General features: G+C 45.8%; 1 pseudogene; it reads left to right on the forward strand.

The window, feature by feature from the left end:
• The first annotated feature begins 13,300 nt into the window (after positions 1–13,300).
• On the forward strand, positions 13,301–13,754 carry LOC118594253 (annotated as a pseudogene).
• Positions 13,755–19,851: the final 6,097 nt, after the last annotated feature.

Here is a 19,851-nt window from a genome sequence, read left to right on the forward strand (position 1 = left end):
AGACACGGGACACAACCTACTCACCATGATGTAGGGACCACTGCAGCCTGCAGCAGCATCTTGAGAGCTGTGTGGCAACTGAGAGTGTCCATCTCAAGGACGCTGTCCCACACACCATCCCCTCCTGGATGCACTCAGGCTATCCTATGGGCAATTGTTTATTGGTCATATCTATGTTCCAGAAAAGATACCCTGACCATCAGGGTCTATAGCTTTTCTAAATTTGTTTGCCAAGTTCATGTGCCCCTAAATGATGTTTCTCACAGAGAAGGTGTAGTGGTATTTGCTCAGCCCATGACCTTGGGCTATAGGGCCCAAAGGAGGCGGTGCTTCCTGCCGTTGTATTTGACCTCTTATAAGGAGTTGGGGAGGGGTCACATGGGTCCTTTTTTTCTTTCTTTTTTTTTTTATCCTGGTGCGATCAGACACGTGATGGCCTGGGAATTGAACCCCAGGTCCATCTGGAACATCAGTCAGTGCTCTTAACCACTGAGCCACCTCTCTCCTCTTGAGGACTTAAAACATCTTCATTGCTTTAAAAGAATGGGGAAACTATTAGCTTCAAATGATTACATTTATAGAAAATGGACCCGGTGCCTTTGAAAGCTTAATGCTTTATGTTTGTCTGGAAAGCAGATTTCTCTGTAGGGTTTTGGCAAGCTGAGGTTGCTGACAAACATTGCTGAATGTCATTGTCACTGGTTCTACACCCAGTCAAACCTACCTGGGAGGCCAGGGTGGGAACAAGACACCATGAACCTCATGGAGAACTATCCTGTGGGTTATGAGGAAGACATGTTCGTGTCTGTGGAGACCTTCATGAAAAGAACTGAACACAGGATATGGTGGTCTCTCTGGAACCTTCTTCCTGTTAGTTCTTGACTTCCTCTAAGAATGAAATGAGCGCACAGAAAAGGACGAACAAGCAAGGAGAATTTTTATTACATTTTGTTTATTTATTTAGCATATATATATATATTGTTTATTTATTTAGTGTGTATATATATACATATACATATACATATACATACGTATCAGTGTGAGTGTATGTATGCCATGGCATCCATTTGTAGGTCAAAGAACAATTTACAGGAGTCAGTTCTCTCTCTACCATGTAAGTCCCAGGGCTTGAACTCAGTTCCCCAGCCTAGCAGCATGTGCTTTCCCCGATAAGCCTTCTAGTGGCTCATAAAGGACTTTCATATACCACATTTGAGTGATAACTCTGAATGCCCAGTAGCAGCAGAATGCCAGCTAGGAGGAGATGTCAGCAGGTTCTCAGCTGTGAGCTCTCAGTGTCTGTGGGACGCCAACCAAAGGCAGCCTCCAAAGGAGTCTAGAAAGAACAGGTTGCCTGGCAGGGTGGCAGTGGCACATGCCTCTAATCCCAGCAGACGCAGGTGGATCTCTGTGAGTTCGAGGTCATCCTGGTCTATAAAGTGAGTTCCAAGACAGTTAGGATTGTTACACAGAGAAACCCTGTCTCAAAAAACACAGAAGAAAAAAGAAAGAACAGAACAGAGCAAATCGCCAAAGAGAGTGAAAAGTAACAGAGGCAGAAATGATGGGCCTGGTGGGCTGTCTCAGTGGACTTGCCTGAGGCAGGATCAAGTGCTCCTGCTGGAGTCACATCTGTTGTTGACTCTTCCTCTGATGAGCAGGTCTGGTGAGTGGAGGGAATCTCTTGCTGGGGCTCTAGTCCAAGGCCCAGGGACTGTTTATGTAGGCCCAGATGGGGTCTGATTGGCTGAGCATATGTATGCAAATGAGATAAAGAATAAAGACCAATCAACAGAGAGCTGCCAAACTCAGGAGAGTTCTCAATCAGACTGACTGCTCCATCCCCTTCTCCCCACTCCCTCCAAGCTGCAGAGAAGTGGGAAAGGTAAAACCCTCGAGTATATTTACATTCACTCCTGCGTCCAGCCCCGATTTAGAGCGGTGGTGTGGGGTGTCTTCTGCTTCTATCATCACCCTTATTTAGCGTAAGATAGTAAGAGCACCTCATTCCCTGTTGGGAGTAGAAACGGAATAACCTAGATGCCAGCCTATGAACCTTGCATTCAAATCTAGCCCTCCTTGACTTTGAAATCCCACCATCTATACACCAAGCCAGATCCAGTCTGGGGTAAGCGCCTGCTGAAGTGAAGATCCCAGGTGAGCTCTTCATCTGTGCATATTTACGGTGATGTCACGGCATGTGACTGATGCTGCTCAAACTGAGGAGAGGCCATGAGTCCATTTAGTGTAGACTCTAGTGTCAGCCAGTTCTAGGCAGAGCATCTAACCTTACAGAGAAATGACCTGCTCCAGATCATGCTGGTGAACGACAGAGACAGACAGAAAACTCGGAAGCCCTCCCTCCCCAGTTAATATTCTTTGTTTGTTTGTTTGTTTTTCGAGACAGGGTTTCTCTGTGTAGCTTTGGCGCCTGTCCTGGAACTCACTCTGTAGACCAGGCTGGCCTCGAACTCACAGAGATCCGCCTGGCTCTGCCTCCTGAGTGCTGGGACTAAAGGTGTACGCCGCCACCACCCAGCCTCATTCAACATTCTTTACATCACACTCTTCCTACCGCTCTCTGTTGCCATAATTTAGTGAGAACTAGAGTGTGCACATAATTTACTCAACATACTCTTTTCCCAGAGGAGGAGGGTACTCGAGGAAGTTTGTATTAGTCAGGTTAACCGACCGAAGAATCCATGTATCAAACAGGGCTTTATTAGTTTGGCTTACAGGATTCTGTTTGGCTGGTCCAATGGTGCCTGACTCATGCTGGAGGGAGGCGGAAACCTTGTAGTTGTCCAGTCCATGGGACTGGATGTCTCAGCAGTTTTAATACGACACTAAAGTGTGGTGGTATTGTGTTCCCCGAAATATTGTGCAGCCTAATAAACTTATCTGGGGGTCAGAGACAGAACAGCCACAATATTAAACATAGAGGTTAGGCAGTGGTAGCACACGCCTTTAATCCCAGGAAGAGAGCCTTTAATCCCAGGGAGTGATGGCAGAAACCAGAAAGATATATAAGGCGTGGAGACCAGAAACCAGAAGCATTTGGCTGGTTAAGCATTCAGGCTTTTGAGCAGCACAGTTCAGCTGAGAGGCATCCAGTCTGAGGAAACAGGATCAGCTGAGGAACTGTCGAGGTGAGAAAGCTGTGGTTTGTTCTGCTTCTCTGATCTTCCAGGATTCCTGGAGCACTGCCTGTCGTCAGCCCCGTTTGGAACCCCGTTGAAGTGGTTCTGACATTGGTGAGGGAATTCCACAGCAACAGAGTAGGTGGACTGGCCACTGAGGGTGGAGGCAAGCAGGCAAAAGGCGAAGTTTCCTTCTTTTGTGTCCTGTGTGGGCCGCCATAGAAGGCGCCATGGAGATTTAGGGTGAGACTTGTTGCTTCAAATAACTTGGTCAAGAAAATTCCTCACAGTAGTGCCCAGGAGCTTGGATTTTAGTTGATGCCAGCTGCAGTCAAGTTGCCAACCAAGATTCTCGCAACCACAAAGTAATACCATGGTTTAGAATGTGCAGGTGGACAATCTAGGGTTTATATTGGACTGAAGTCAATGAAGTCAAGAATCAGGGGTGGAATCGGCTCAGAGAGACCCTTCGCTCCGGACAGGGGGAGCAGCGAGTCATCCCACAGCGACAGGGACAGTCTACAAAGAACCCAGAGATGGGCAGCACCTCAAGAGAAACCCAGAGCCCTGAGTTTGTAGTGAAACAATCCTGAAAAGGAAGACAGAACCAGCCAGAGAGTTAGTCCTTCTTAACTGCTCTTTTTCCAGACACAGGCAGAAGCGAGAGGACTTTCTAGCCCAGAACCCCCAGCAAGAAAAGTCTGCTCAGTTGATTCACTTGCCACACATGAAGGGCCTCTACTGTTTTATGGGGGAAGAAATCCAGTGGTCAGAAAGAAACTGCAATCCTGTTCATTCCCAGGTCAACCTAGTGCCATAGCAGAGGAGATGGTTTCCCAGGTGCCAAGCATGGGGCAGAGTTCCCAGGGCCACTGGCAGGATATGCTGCTCTCTCTTCCCCCACCTTTAGGAAAAACATTAGAGAATAAGCAGAACTTGGCTCTTGAATGGGTTTGTTTCCTTCATCACTGTAACCTGGGCACCTCTCAAGCCTGGGGTTTGGTGTCTGATGATGGTCCTGACTTTGGAGGATGCCAAAAAGAGCTGCCTGCTCACAGCCCAAGCCAGGTTTCCCTCCAGTCTGAGTCAAAGGAAAGACAGGGTGGGCTGAGAATGTAATGGGTTGGAGGCCACAGCCCTCTGCTCACCATAGGAGCCAGAGTCATGTTTAAGGTGAAAGGGGATTCTGATTGTGTCAAAACAGGAGCAAGCTGGAGGTCCCAGAGAGGGAGCACGGAGAGCTATTATGCATTAAACTGCAACCCCTCCTGGGCACAGACTCTAGGCAGTCTTGCTGCAGGCCAGTCTCGCCAGGGATGTCCTCATTGAGGTTCTTCCTCACCCCTCACGAGAAGACAACAGACTGCCATACAGAGGCCAGGACAGAAAACCAGGCCTCTAGTTGCTTCCTTAGGGCCCATCATAGTTCGAGGCAAAGCTCTTCTCCTCCAGACACTCACTGTCCCCCCCCCCCCCCCCCAGCCCCCCGTGTCCTAGCTGGGGCACACACTTTACCATGAAAGAGAGGCTTCCTGCTCCAGAACTGTCAGGTGCAGACTCACACCACGCTCAGAGCCCACAGAAGGAGCTCTGAGGATGGGAAGCACCAAGCACAAGCAGAACACCACCCCTGCTAAGAGCAGGCACTCAGAAACTGCTTTTCCTAAGAAGCCCTGACTGCTCGTGTGGGCCCACCAGGAAACTGAATGCAGGCTAAAAAGCTGGCATCTCTCCTTCATTTTATGTCTGTCTCCAGCTTTGGGTCAGATCCCCACTGAGTTCTACACAGCACTCTATTAGTCACTTACGGAGTGTCTGCCTAGAAATTTCTGATACAAGGATGATTAGCTAAATTTACCTGGTCTATCTCATCCTCCTTTCAAGGCTGGAAGTGCAGACTAATGAGTAAATAAGCTATTTCACTGTTTTTTGTTTTTTGGGTTGTTTTTTTTTTTTACAGCATTCTGTCCCAGACCCCTGAAAAAGCACTCTTGAGTCTCTAGTCATTGTCCTGAACCTTGGATTCCAGGAACAGTGAAGCCCATGATGATGTCACCTCCCAAATAGGAGCAAATTACCCCATGTTTGCATTTCCCCCTCCCCCCACCGAGCAGGAGCAATCATGTAAGGTTGAGATAATGACCATCCAAATCTCAATTTGACCAACATTACTCTGCCCCCTGTCCCAATCTTTTCTCTGTTTAAAACGGACACTCATGCTGGGTGGTAATGCATGTCTTTGATACTGGCACTTTGAAGGCAGAGGCAATCGGATCTCTGTGAGTTTGAGGCCAGAACGGTCTACAGAGTGAGTTCCAGGACAGCCAGAGGTATTACACAGAGAAACTCTGTCTCAAAAAACGAAAAAACAACAAACAAACCAAAACAAAACCCCTGACATTCATGTCGTTGTCCCCGAAGATAGATAGGCTGAACTGCTTGATTTCTGTCTTTGAGACATGGCCATACTTATTCAAACCCCATTACTTTTCTATTTGATTCTCCCTGGTCCACTCCCTCACATTCTATACCCACAACCCACCCCTAACTCTCTGACCTGGGACTCTGGTTACAGTCTCAGAGAGATACACCCTCCTCCCCACAGCCAAATGTTGAAATGAGGCTGTCCTCCACATTATATAAAACAATGTTTTTTTCAAATCTGCCTTGCCCTCAGAGACTCCATCTTCAAGTATTTGACTTCATTGAGGATGGAGGTGACTCAGCACCTTGGTGGATATAAACAACACCACCCGTCTGGTGCCGCCCACGAGGCACAAGCTGATGAATTGCTTAGTCCTGGAAGCAGAAAGGGCGCCATCCTGTCAATTTATTAAGATAAATTGGGATCATAGGGGCACATTGATTCTTGAAATCAGATCAGGTAAACTAGGATTGCCCAAGAGTTATTAAGCACACCACACTGAGGAAACAGTGTGGCTCTCTCACCTGGACCCCATAAAGAGGAGGAAGCCTAACATCGAGGTGCCGATAGGCCCACCCACCTGTCAAAGGCTGCAGCCAAGAACTCCTGAATGTCCCAGGGATCAGTGTGTATCAGCCCCTGCTGTTGAAGTGACCCACTCGAATCACTGTCCATCTGTCTGTCTGTTCACTTGCCTGGCCATGGTCCTGTCTTTCGCCTCTCCAGCCTGCACCCTCAACAGCCCTCCAGCCTGGGTCTGTCGGCTTCCTGGCACGGAGGCTCTCTCGACATCCGTTTTGGACTTCTGCTTCTCAGAACTCCCAGACCTCTCTTGAGGCCTTTTAAACCTTTCTGTGGCCAGCAAGATGGCTAGGTAGGCTAAGGAATTTGCTAGCCAGACTGTCTGTCCTGAGTAAAACCCCCAGGATCCATAAGATAGAAAAAGAGAACCCACTCTTGCAAGTTGTCCTCTGACATACACACACACACACACACACACACACACACACACACACACACACAAAGACACACATGCACACAAAATAAATGAATACATAAATGTTTTTTTTTAAATATTGGAATTAAAAACAAAAAACAAAAAACAAAAAAACAAAAACAAAAAAACACCGTATGTTTCCCGCAGCCAGGAAATCAGGCTACCTTGGAACTGCTGGCACAGAATTGCTGTACTTTGTGAATTCATTGTTATTTAATAAATTCAAACTTTGTGGAAAGATCCAAGTGTGCTCATCTGCGTTTTTTGACAGCACACTCACACTACCAAGGAATCGGTAGGAAAGACTCATTCTGTTCTGAACACACCCTGGGGTGGAGAGAAATCATTCACTCCACGCTGTGGTGTTCTGCTCTAACGGCCTCCCAGAGCCTTTGATGAGAGTATGAAGTTAGTCAACAAGGACATTGTGAGCATCTGTCTGTGTGTCATAGGCAAGCCCCCAGGAGGAAGGCAGATACAGTCCCACATTCTCACAAGTGGAGCCTCAGAGAAAATCACAGTAAACCAAGGGTACAAGTGTTCCAAACATTGTGAAAGGTGAACTGAGGAGTATGGGGATTTCTAACGTAGCCTGGAGGGCCAAGGAGACTTCCTTAAGGAAGCCCTGTGCATCTAGAACCCAAGGACACAAGGAATTTAGACAAATGTAGGAAGTGGCAGAGGGGGCTGGGAATTGTCCCTCACTACCTAGCTCTTCTTCCTTAGCCACAGGATTGATTGATTGATTGATGGTTGATTATTTGGTTTTTCAAGACAGGGTTTCTCTGTGTAGCCATGGCTGTCCTGGAACTCACTCTGTAGACCAGGCTGACCTTGAACTCAGAGATATGCCTTTCTCTACCTCCTGAGTGCTGAGATTAAAGGTGTGCTCCACCACTGCTTGGTTTAGTCATAGTATTTTTAAGTGAGTATGTGGCCTTCTAGAAAATGGCTACATTTCCCAGCCTCTCTTACAGCTAGATATGTTCATGTGACCACATTCTGGCCAACTGGAAGTAAGAAGAGGTGGTGTATAAACATCTAGGTCATGGGTTGGGTCTCACTATTCCTTGATCCTTCTGCTAGAGGGAGCATGGTCATGATAGAAAGCCATCTTGAAATGTGAAAAAAAGATACTCTTGCCAAAGACTGGTCCTCTGGTGACTTTCTAGACCTGAGCTGCCACACTAGCTTATTATAAGACAGAAGTGAATACCTGTCTCACTTAAGCTATTTTGTTTGGTATCCCTGTTATGGCAATAAAGCAATATCCTAACAAATAATGTCCTGAGGGAATAGCAGTGTCTGGGGTATCTCAGCTCCATGTGATCTTCCCAAGAATGCAGTAAGGAGGAGTCCGTTATCATCAGTCGGTGTCACAGAAACTATGGCTGAGAAAGATCATCGCCTTGCCTAAGGTAAGGCGTGAAGCCAGGAACCCAGACCTCAGATCTTCATTTCAACTGTTCTCGGCTTTGTTTACTTCGTTGGATTTCGAAACACCCAGGGTATTGGTGAGATATACCTCTGGTATCTGTGACCATGTTTTCAGAGAAGATCATTGAGGGCATAAGACCTCTGAATGTGGATGGTGCCGAACAGGATGTGAGCGGCTCTGCTGTGTCTGGCCCTTTCTGCCACGATTAACTGAGCCATCTAAATCCATGAACCAAAGTAAACCGTTCTCTTTTACGTTCTTGATGTCATATTTTCTCACAGTGGTGCAAAAGCCTGACTAATAATCCAGCCAGGTTCAAGGGATGCCCACCATGCTTCTCTTCCTTCCTCTATCTCAATTGCTTTTGCTATTTCTTCCATTTAAGATGAGTTTTTGCCAGATGATGGTAGTGAACACCTTTAATCCCAGCACTCAGGAGGCAGAGACAGGTGGATCTCTGAGTTCAAGGACAGTCTGGTCTACAGAGTGAGTTCCAGGACAGCCAGGGCTATGCAGGAAACCACTATCTCAAACAAACAAACAAAAAAAACCACCAAAAACTTAATAATAAGTCTCTGTGTGGTTATTTGGGAACTGGTTGGCGGGACAGAAAAATCCTCCTACAAAGAAGAGTTTTCACCAAATGACACACATTCCGTACTTCATCACCTGCTCCCAGCCTGGTCCTCCCAATGGTTCATGGTCTTGATGGCACAGGCCCTGAGCAGCCCCAGCAATAGGTATATACATCTATACACAGTGGCCATCTAGGGTCAAGGATGTAGGACTACAGACACTTTTCTCACAGAAGATCTTTCATTCTGTTCTAAAGGAGAGCATTTGAATCATCCCTTTCCCCCATCGCCGGCTTAACCTGACCCTCCCACGTGTAAAGAACCTAGGAATTCTTGACAACACCAGCACTCGGAGAGCTCAGGAGATCCTCAGCTGAATCATTAGTGCTGTCTAGACGTCTTAGCAGCCCAGCTCCCTTGGGCTCTCCCCGGGACTCTGTATCAGAACAATGCTGCTATTTCATCTTTTCTCAGCCCTCTGACTGATTGCTTGGGGAATTGTGAGCTAAACCCTGTTTGTAAGACTCCAGCGTTGCCATTCTCCCACCAAGGCTCTCTTTGGGTTATGAATCATTTCTGAGGTATAGCGTTTGAATAATTCAGGTCTTAAAATATTGATTTTTATTCCTCACAGCCGGGAGACAGCTTTACACATGCCTTGGGCTTGAGTGGGCATCATGTGTCTCCGACGCTTGGAACTTGCAAAGACTTGGAAGGGCCTTGTGTCTGCAGAAGACAGGCACAGACAGGGAGACAAGGGTGCCGATCCAAACGGTTCTCATGGCATTCTACAGCTTTATGTTAGACCTGGGAAATAGAGGTAGGGTAAAGAGGCGTGCACAAACATCATCCCAACAAGCAAGGTTACAAAGTTCAGGCAACTCTCATTGAAGCTTTCTCCTTTCATCCAGGAATTTCTGTCTGTGGCCTTGTTGCTACCAAAGGGACGCCTGAAGGCCATGCTCACTCCTCTCTCAGTACTTCTGATGCTTCTGATTTCTGTTCTCATGAGTTACATACATCAGCTCTTGGAGAGAACTCCTAGGTTCTCATTTCTTTTAAGACATGAAACTATCCAGAGAACTCTTGGACCCGAGACTCTTTCTACTTCCTACCCACTTCCTGTGTCCCTCTGCTCCTGGATTTCTCAGCCCAATGCTATTCCTTAAGCTTCTGACCCACATGTCCATGTTGCTTGTAGATCTCTAAGTCTAGATGTCTCCCAGGCTCCTCCATGTCTCCATGCCCCCACAGAATTCACTAACTCCCAACCTATTTCTTTTCCTTCCTTTCTTTTTCAGATTTTTGAGACAGAGTTTCTCTGTGTGGCCCTGGCTGACTGGAACTCTCTCTGTACTCAGAGATCTGCTTGGCCCTGCCTCCCAGATGCTGGGATTAGGGTGTGAACCACTATCACTGGGCTTCCAGTCTTTTTTGTTTATCTATCTCCCTTGGATGATGACATCTCCAGCCACCCACATCCAAAGCTGGAGAGTCAGAGTAGTGTGACACACTGTCCAGTGACTTTTAAGTCATTCTCCCCTCCATTTACTTTTTAAGTATGTTCCAAATAGTCTCCTAATGGAGCTGTCCTTCACAGTTCTTGTTCCTCCAACTCATTTCCTACACGGCTACAAAAGTAGTTATTAGAGTTTAGATCTGGAGTGTTCTGCAAAGACCATTTATTAGAGGCTTAGTTCCCAGCTTGGCATTGTTGGAAAGTGATAGAACCTTTAGGAGGAGGGGCCTCCCTCAAATGGTAATGGCACCTTCGCCCCTCCTTTTTTCTTTTTAGATGAGGTTTCTCTGTGTAGCCCTGGCTGTCCTGGAACTCTCTCTGTAGCCCAGGCTGGCCTCAAATTCACGGAAATTTGCCTGGCTCTGCCTCCCGAGTGCTGGGATTAAAGGCATGTGCCACCACTGCCCAGCCCCTCCTTTTTCTTTTTTCTTCTATGCCACACACTGGCACTGTCATATACTACCTTGCCACATGCTCAAAATCATGGGGCCCAGGAATGACAGACTGGAACCTCTAAAACTTTAAGCCCAGTGGAACTGTTTCTCTCGGGTCTCTGTTATAATGGAAAGCTGACTAACACAATAATCTTCTAAACTAGAAATCCAGTCATTTGGAGATTTTATAGTTTTTTTCAATGGATCTGTCATCCTTAAAGTCTAATTCTTTAGCTGCCATGTAAAGCCCTTTCTGGCCTTGCTCTGTCTACACCCTAGTTCCCACTTCCTTCTCTCTCCAGATATTATACAGTCAATACCAAGGACCCTTGTGGGTCACACAGTTCTCAGGTTCTCAAGTCTCTATATTAAATGGGGTCGTATTGCATATAACATACATATATTCTTCCTTATTTATTTACTTATTTTCCAATGTCTGACTATATTACCTAATTTGGCTTTGAGTTCTGAGCTCAAGCAACCCTCTTGCCTCAGCTTCCCAAGTACTTAGGACTACAGGGACGTTCTGTTACACCCCGCTCTGTGGTAAGCCGTGTCTAACTTCCTTATAACACCTATTACACTGTGTTATGCAAATGATTGTTCTGTTGAATTGGAAGAAAAAAGCCTGTGTATGTTCAGTTGCAGATCAAGTTTTCTTCCTGATTATTTTGAAAGTTCAGTTGTTGGTGCTTTTGAATACAGAACTCTGCAGACAGGACTATGTCCCTAAACTGCTGCGTTCCCACACCTCTGGGCTTTGCCACATTGCCCTTTCTGCCCAGAATATCCTTACCTGCACAGTTCCCTCTCTCCTCCTCCAGGAGGTTTCCCTGAATTCCTTGTCCTTCACAGCACTCAGAGCACACTGTGACTTGTGAAGTCTCTGCTATCCTACATAGGATCAACTGTATCTTGTTTGTCTTGCTGTGATGTCTGGCAATACACCTGATGCAGCATGGGTGCTTGTTAAGTGTGTGCTGACACTTGACAGAGTAGTGAGACTCTGTGGAACGTTCAGATGGCTTTCTCCCAATGCTGCTGCTCACGTCTATTTTCTCAGGGTTTGGTATTGGTAAAACTTAGGGAATGATAGGTTTTGGTGTTGTTTGTTTAGTTGTTTGTTTGGTTGGTTGGTTGTTTTTTTTCAAGACAGGGGTTCTCAGTATACCATCCCTGGCTGTCCTGGAACTCATGCTGTAGATCAGGCTGGCCTCAAACTTGCAGAGATCCACCTGCCTCTGCCTCCCGCACCCCCCATGGGATTAAAGGTGTGTACCACCACTGCCCAGTGGAAAGAATAATTTTAAACCGAGAAGTGAGGGTATAATTCAAGCAGGGCACATTCTTAGTCCTCTGTTCAATACCTAGGACCCAAAGAGGAAAGGAAAGAAAAAAAAATTTTATACCAATAAAAGCAGTTCTCTTTTCATTTTTTTAATTTATTTTTATTTTTTTTTACAAAATTACTTTATTTTTAAAGTGATGTATAGGGGTGTTGGCAGGAGGCTATGTGCACATGAGTGCTGGTGCCCTGAGAGGCCAGAGATGCTAGGTCCCTCTGGAGCTGGAGTTACAGGCAGTTGTGTGTGCTAGGAACCAAACTCAGGTCCTCTGGAAGAGCAGTGCACCATCTTAGCCGCCGAGCCCTGTCTCCAGCCCATCTCCTACGATGTTCAAGGGGAGATAGTCATCCATTGATTCACTCAACCATCCATGAATCATAGCGACTGTAAAATGCCTCCCTGAGGTCAGGGCCTGGGTTAAACATGAGGGCTGCACAGATGAGAAGGGGCTGAGTATCCAGGGGCAGGGACAAGCAGACATGTCCCCACAAGAGGTGTGCTAGGAGCTACAGTGGAGAAGAGCAGAGAAGGAAGGTGGGAGGACCTCCCTTTCGTCTGGCCTCTAGTCTCTCACCACCCCTAGATTATAATTAGCTTTGACACCCACTATTTCAGACTTCCTTGAGCACAGAGACTGACATTTGCCCTTGCATTCATTCAGCATTATTTATTAAATGCCTAGTGTATGCAAAGCCCTTTTAGCCTCTTTGGGAACTGCAAATAACAATATTGACTCAATATGAGCCTTTGTGGGGTACACAATGTGGTTAATGCAAGGTTTGGAACATGGTGGGATAGGGAAGCATTTTTTTTTTATTTTAATTTTTAAAATTTATGTGTGTGGGGGGGGCATGCGTGTGCGTATGCATGCAGGAGCACGCATATGGAATCCAGAGGTCAGCAATCCAGATCCACTGTCCACATTGTCTCTTGAGACAGGTTTCTGACAGGCCTGGAACTCAGCAGTTAAACTAAGCTCATTGGGCAATGAGCCCCAGCGGTACCTCCTCCAGTCTCTACCTCCCAACGCTAGGATTACAAAAATTTGTGTCCAGCTTTTCCCTCCTTCTGCTCCCTCCTTTCTTCTGTTCCTCCCTGTCCTTGTTAACACAGGTTCTGGGGGTTGAACTCAGGTCCTCTTTCTTCCAAGGCAAGCACTCTGCTCCCTTAGGGGAGTGCTTAAATAACTAAAAAGTAGACTTAGAGAAAGTACTGTCTTCAAATGTCTGGAGAGCAGCCATGGGAAGAGAAACATTTATTCAAGGCTACTTCAAGGGCAGAGCTAAGACCAATGCAGAGCTGAGAAACTGGACAGGGAAAGTGCTGGAGAGAGGCGGGCAGCTGCCTCTCCACCTGACTGGCTGTTGGCAGTCACAGAACCCACCCCCAACCCCACCCACCCCACCCCACCCCACCCCACCCCACCCCACCCTCACAAAACCATGAAAATGATGAGGACTCTTATGAAGTATTGACATAACTGAGTATGCAGGAAGACACCAGTGGTGGAATCCAGTTTTGGCCAGAGTTCTAGACCCATGGTAGAAAAATACTCAGCATCTCCCCAGATAGTAATGGGTGTCCCGGCCAGCTGATGTGCAGGACCTGAATTCCTGACACCTGGAAAACTAGTAGTAACTGTAGTAGGTGGTGGCTCTCTTCTCCTATGGGCTGCCAGTCACTGGCTGTGTGCAGATCAACTTGAAGGGTACTGGAAAAGATGTAAACAAAGCGAAAGGACAGATTAAGGAATGAGGAAATAAAGCCACATCTGAATTAACAATCTAAGTGACCAAGCAGCAGATTTTACCCAGCAGAACATGGTGATACCCACCGGCTTTGTGGGTGGCTTTTGCCAGGCCTTGCATCTAAAGGCCTGAAGGCTCTATCATAGTGGATCCAACTGTGGCGGGAGGGTAACTTCTCCAGAGCGTGTGCCACCAGAGTCTGCAGAGTCAGGAGCAACCAGCCAGACAACAGCAGATGCGATAGCTTAGCATTTTTACCATCTGAAGCTCGGCAAGCTAGTATCCACCGTCGGACACCCTGTGTGATATGCGAACAATCATATTCTTGAGCAAATCATGGCTTTTGCCCTTAAAATTTTTATATCTGTTTAGAAGCTACACACCAGTAATATCTCCACTGGATATAGATATGGGGAGGAAGAAAAGCTATTGCACATACTGCCCAGTGAGATATCACCCTGCTTTTATTTAAATGGTTCTGTGTTCTTTACCATAGAGTGCCAATAATTTTAAAAATTGTCTGTTAGCTTCAACATTAGGATTAAAATGTAAAAGATGTGTTTGTAATAAACTGGAGAATTGCAGCACCCTATCGTGACATGCTTCAGAGAGAACAGAATTATTAAGGTATTATTAACCTACTCATCATGTGCTCATCTTTAGGTCCCTCACCCTGATTCATATTTTGCTTATACATCTTTACATTAAAGGCTCTTATAAGGACATCAGTGTGCCTAAAGTGGTTTTTCCTTCTCTAGTATCTATAGTTTTAAAATGTCTTCTTGTATATTAGCTTTTAGTGTTTTGATCTTGTTCTGTTTGATTTACTGATCCAGACAGCCTATGCAGAACTAATTATTTTGGGAGTATGCATTAGTTTGGAGGCACTGGTACATTTTATTAACTTCAAATTCCTCACATTTTTTAATTTCTTAAAAATTCCAATTGTTATTTTGGCCTCTTCTTTGCCAAAGGCACAAATTACTTTAAAATAACATATAATATTAATTTACCGTCTAAAGAACTGTGATTTTTCTGTGTAATCATAAGATCATAGCTTAAATATCATCGTCTCCTTGGTTGAATGTGTGATATAACCACTCAGGCGTTGGTAACATTGTGTTCATTGAACACTAGGCCTGTTTGCTCATTGGCTTCACACTGGCTCAGAGCCTCTCTTGTTCACGAGGAGCTTTGACACTGTGACTCTCGTCTGTGGAGTTCTAGTCGGCACTGGGAAACACAGAGCAGTGTTGATTGGAGTCTTCAGGCAGGAGAGACTGCAGCCATTCAGACAGGCTGCCCCATGGTGTAGTGTGTGTATTATGAATGTGGCATTTCATAGTTTCTGTGTTAGTTATAAACTGCGTCTTTTACACTCATGAAATTCCTTAAAGCTGAAAGTGGGACTAATCCCTAATTTCTTCCTTTGCTCTCATGAGTGCCTCAGATATAATGCGAAATAAGATTCCGAGTTTCTTTATATGGGGGTGGGGATGGGACTGCTCTGGGAAAATGAGGGAAATTTTTCCATTAGTGAAAGCTGTTCCAGGTTATGAAATGGTAAAAATAAATAACACAAAAGCCTGCAGGAGGAATTTCTAAGTGGGTCCAAACCAAATGACCTTCAGGTCCTCTCTAAATCTGGAATTTTATCTATGAAAACACTGAAGTTTGTCAAAAATCTTCAACCATCAACATAAGTGGTGAACCGGCTGCTGATTATGGAAATTTTCTCCCAAAATGGAAACAAGTAGATACATTTCCCGTGACAACTTCATAATGATTTCGCCTTGAACATTTGCTGGTGCGGGGACATCTCTGTCTGCTTGGCACCTGAACTGAAGCTCTTGACCAAGCCTGGCTCTCAGGAGGAATCCCAGAGGCAAGAGGACACATTTGTGTTCATAAAAGAAAAAGAAGCAAAACCATCCGTCCTGAATTGTAAGTCCATTCAATGAACTATTATTTATTTAGCTGCTAAATGAATTAAGTAGATTTTTATACACATACATGTATATGCTATTAAGTGAAAAAGGACAAATTTGAGAATACTATTTACAGTATGACTACTTTTGAGTACTTTTAAAAAGGACTATGTGTAAATCTGTATGCATATTTTTCCTGTATGGGAATTTTATTTTTTATATCTTTTAAAATCACAATATAGTTACATCATTTCCCCCTTCCCTTCCCTCCTTCCCAATTCTCTCATACCCTTTCTTGCAATTTTCAAATTCATGGTCTCTTTCCTTTATTAATTGTTGTTACATATTTATACGTTCCTAAGTAGAGAGACACAACCCGCTCCATCTGTAAACCGTTACTTACGTATGTTTTCAGGGTTGACCAGTTGGTGGCTCTTCCCTGGGGTGATAGTCTCTCCCACTCGCAGCTTTCCTTAGCTGCCTATAGTTCTCTGTGTGGGGCTGAGACCTCGTCCACTTTCTCCCATCCACATTAGCATCCTCTGGGTGTCATCCTTGTTCAGGTCATGTCTGGGCAGCCAAGTTGGTGAGATTTCATGGGTGTGGCCTCTGACCTCCCTAGAAGACACAGTGTCACTTGAAGAAGCTCTTTACTTCGGCGAGTTCTTACTACAGAAAGAGGAAGTGGGAGAGGGTGGCTTCCATTTTCATTTGGCATGTTTTCTTGACGATGCTGTTCTCTATGTGCCTTCTCCCCTGTCTGTTTAATGCTAACAGGTCTTACCTGGATCATGGAATTAAAAGCCAAGTCTTTATTTTCTATTTAAAAGTAGTTTTTAATTCCCCAAAGGCTAGAGGAAGGGCATGAGGGCTGCTCTAGGTGCCACCAAGACAGATTTCATAGCTCCATTTTCAAGCATGCAGAAGTATAGACAAAGAAGCAGAGGATTAGGAGAAAAGGGGCTTCTTGCTTAAGACTGATTACTCAATGAGAAGAAATCTGAGCCGGGGCAGTGGCCAGATCTCCCGGGTCCTATCATGACCTCCAATGAGAAAGGAGGGTAAAGGTTGTGAGGAAGGGAGTCAAGCCTTGCAGAGACATGTCCATTCACTAGCCGACTACTGGTGGACTTTCAAGGCTTTAAACAAGGCCCACCTGCACTCATTGATTTTCCTGAGCGTGGGGATAAGACACAATGCAGAGGAGGGAAGGTTAATTTGGATCACAGTTTCCTAGATATCAGTCCTTCATAGAGAGGAGATGTGGCGCAGCAGAATGCTTTACAACATGGCGGCTAGCAAGCAGTGAATATAGGGTTCCAGAGGCGGTCAGGGCAGGACACAGCCCCAAAGGACCCCCCACCAGTGACCTACTCCTTTAGCTAGGTACTGCCTCCTAAGGTTCCTAGCACCTTCACTAAGCCAGCACTACTAACTGGGCACCACACTCCCAACACAAGAGCCTCTTGAGGGGACACTTCATATACAAACTAGAATGTCATGTCACCTTGAGAGCTCCAGGATCAATCCTAAAGCTACCATAGACATTTTCTTTCTTGACCCAAAAGGAAAACACAATAAAGCATGCTATCCAAACAGACCTCCTTTACCACATATCCTGGGATTCCTATGTATTCTGTTTATTGGAGAGGTACTTGTGGAATTCAGTGCTGGAGATAACTGAGAAAGGGTAAGGGTCAAATGGGACTAAGTACCTAATGCAGGCCAGGAGGTTTAAAGCAGTATGTCTGGCCAGATTGACATCCTGATTCCTCCCTCCAGCCCTCCCAGATCAGCTCTCTTCTGTTTCTCTGGATTTTAATCTGCATTCCACACTTTGGACTGTGACTTGACCTTGAATAGGGGTCAGAGCAGCATGTTCAGCTTGAGGCTTGCAACAGGCATTGTGAGAAATGGAACCCTAGGGTACTTGGCAAGTTTCATTATGCTGCGGCGTTTCTGCAACTACTGTATAATAGAGGATCATCAATTCAGAAGTAGAGGAGACACCTCCCTCATTCTCCATCAGTATAGGGGTCTTACCAGACCAGTGAGGCTACCTGTGATCAGATACCACCCACTATTCGCAGCCCTCTCTTTTAGGTGGGCCAGGTCTACGACTGCTCTGCGTTGGCTGTTTTCTCTCTGTCAAACCGACTTTGATCCAAGGGGTACTGGAGGTGATGCATCTCAGCCAAGGTGGTGGCTCTGGTGGGAATCAAAAGTGGGAGTAGTCTTAGGGTGGAGAATGAGAAGCTCCCTTCCCTGGAGGAAAGCCACCTGCCAGCAGAGGCATGAACCTTTGTGTGGGTGCCAAGCTTTTCACCCACTGAGCATCGGAGGTGGATGTCACTTCCTTCACAGGTAAAAGCAAGAAGTGGTGTGTTCCAGGGCCCTGTGATTTTTGGGTGACTCAGCCTGTGACCTTTCAGGAGGAATCTCAGAGAGAGAAGGTGGGGAGTCTGAACTTGCTCTCTCGGAGCTCAAGAGGTAGCTGTTGCTGATACTTCTTCACAATTCAGATGAGGAGGGCTCAGTTAATCCTACCTCTTGGCTCAAGGATATGGACATCGTCGGTCCCTGAAAAACACCTTTTGAAGACGTATTTATTTCCTTATTCCTGTTTCTCTCCATTCTTAAATTCTATTTTCTTGTCCAAGCCACAGTAATTCTCAGGTGTGCAGTATGCCTCCTTATATTTACATGCTTTGTTGCAAAAGTGATTTCTTTGCAGTATCAATTTATGTCTACGTTCTATCTCATTGTTTCTCACTGTCCCTCTTGTTTATTTTTTCCATATCTGCTCCTAAAATCCATTTATGCTGCTATACAGACCTCAGTTCTGCTGTGTAGTAAGTATTCCCTGGAATTCCTGAGTAATAATATAGTGGGTACCACATTTAATACTCAGTCTTACTAAGAGGAACTAAGATGGCCTTTAACTCATACCACGAGTAACTGCAGATGTCTCCAGAGGAACTGAATGAGAATTGGGGGGTGGGGGTATCCTATAGAGGACTTTCTGTATGTTCTACTGAACTTGATTCATCAGGTGGGAGTGCTCCCCAAGGTGACTCACCAGGCCAGAGTGCTCCCCAGGATGCTTGCCAGTACAGACTTCTCTCAAGTCCTCCCTCTCTCCAGCAATATACAAGAACAGTCACATCTCACATCTGCCACACTTGGCATTATCTTTCTTCCCACAGTTTACCCATAAAAAAGACATGCAGTATCATCTCCTTGTCTCAATCTGCATTTTTTCGTGTAGCTCATGAATCTCCCTTCACATCTACTGTGGTGGAGGTGGAGTGTACTGCTCAGGTTCCTGCTTAGAAATTAGATACTCAGTTTCCAGCTGCCCAGAGTGTTGGCCTCAGAAAGCACATAAGATCCAGATCCTTTATGGGGATTGCCTTTGGCAAAAGGAAGCTACTTCACCCTAGTTTATGACCCATTGATGGGGGTAGCATCCATTCAGTGACTAGTCATTCAGGGGTATGAAGTCTCAAGTCCTTGGCCCCAATCAAGGATGTCTCTGAAGAAGCTAGCCAGTAGCAGTGACACCCCATGGCATTGGTAGAGGCTTGGGCTCTAATGGATCATAGTTTAAAACGTTTGAACTGCTCAGTCTTTTTCTGTTTCTCTCACTTGGCCACTGCTACCCATAAGGCTACTTCCAGACCACACAGCTCTGCATCCCTGGGCCTGAAACCCAGGGAAACGACACGTGGCAACCTGGCAGCTTTGGAGAACATTATTTATGTAGCATCTGTTTCTTTCCTCTTTCCTATCACTGCCATAAGTGTCCAAGAGTCTTTCAGATTCTTCACTTCAAATCCTCATTCCTTAAGATATTACAAGCATAGGGATCTGGGGGAGGGCCTAGCAGGTAAAAGTGATTGATACCCAAGCCTGGTGACCTGAGTTCCATCCTGAGGACCCACTTAAAGGTGGAAGGAGGGACAAACTCCTAAGGGCTGTCCTTTGACCTCTTGTGGGGGGCATCCCTCACCCCCACATTTCTCCAGGGTACTCTTGAGTATGAGCAGCAGGAAATATTAGTTAGAAGGACAGAGAGGGGAGGAACAGATAGAAAATACAGGATAGCCTTGGGAGGGCCTAGATTCTAATCCATCGGCCCAACTGTCTCTGCCCCAGGGTATTTATAGAAACACCAAGGGGTGGAGCAAAAGACCTCCCCCCAGCACAGCCAAGAGCAGACCATCTCAGACACCTGCACTCAGGCCCATGGTCTTAATCATCCTCTCTATGCCGACCTGCTGGGTAAAGTCATTAGGAAA

This window comes from Onychomys torridus, chromosome 12 (assembly GCF_903995425.1).
Source record: "Onychomys torridus chromosome 12, mOncTor1.1, whole genome shotgun sequence".
Classification (NCBI taxonomy): Eukaryota; Metazoa; Chordata; class Mammalia; order Rodentia; family Cricetidae; genus Onychomys; species Onychomys torridus.